This window comes from Hipposideros armiger, unplaced genomic scaffold, assembly GCF_001890085.2.
Source record: "Hipposideros armiger isolate ML-2016 unplaced genomic scaffold, ASM189008v1 scaffold_1477, whole genome shotgun sequence".
Lineage (NCBI taxonomy): Eukaryota > Metazoa > Chordata > Mammalia > Chiroptera > Hipposideridae > Hipposideros > Hipposideros armiger.
Genome location: NW_017732827.1, coordinates 25,932 through 26,665, shown reverse-complemented (window position 1 = coordinate 26,665; position 734 = coordinate 25,932).

The following is a 734-nucleotide window of genomic DNA, read 5'->3' as shown; positions in this document are numbered from 1 at the left end:
AAAACAGGCATGCATCTCTGATAGAAGATAACCCAACAGCACAGGTAGAATGTTACCAAGTCCCTACTGTGCTCAACAGGAAGAAGATTATTGTTTGCTCAGGAAATCAAAGAAGATTATTGGTGGCAGAGTGCACTGTGAATTCAAGAGAAATACTAACCAACAAATACAGTGAGAAAGCAGAAAAAAGGAACAAAAGGGACCACTGAATACACATGAAAAAAGGACTAGATTATACATGCCTTATGGATAGGTAACTCACAAGAGAGAAAAAGGTTACACTTAAGAAAGGGCCACATCCAAACAATGTAGTACACTAACAGTGACAGCTAAATAGGGTGAAATTGCTAAAGAAGACTCAGAACCCAAAATGGCAATACTTAACAAATTTACAATTTATTAAGGGAAAAGAGTGCCTCAGAACATGGGATTTGGATCAAGACCAGGTAGGAGCTCCCAGTTTTCTCCATTGAACAGACATAATTTCACTGTTAGGTGAGAACCAACGAGCACAGAACTGGCCAGAAGCCAAAAATGTATTCACTGCTGAGGTTTCTTACATGTGAGGTATATGTAGGCATGTGCTTGCTATGTAAGCAGCCCCAACAGCAGAGGACTATGAAGGTCTCAGAACAGGTATAAATTATCAGTTGCACTGTTATCAATAAACACTGCTGATAAGCTGTTAAAACTTGCCCCCATACATCTTGGATCCGTGGTTACAAGCAACACAG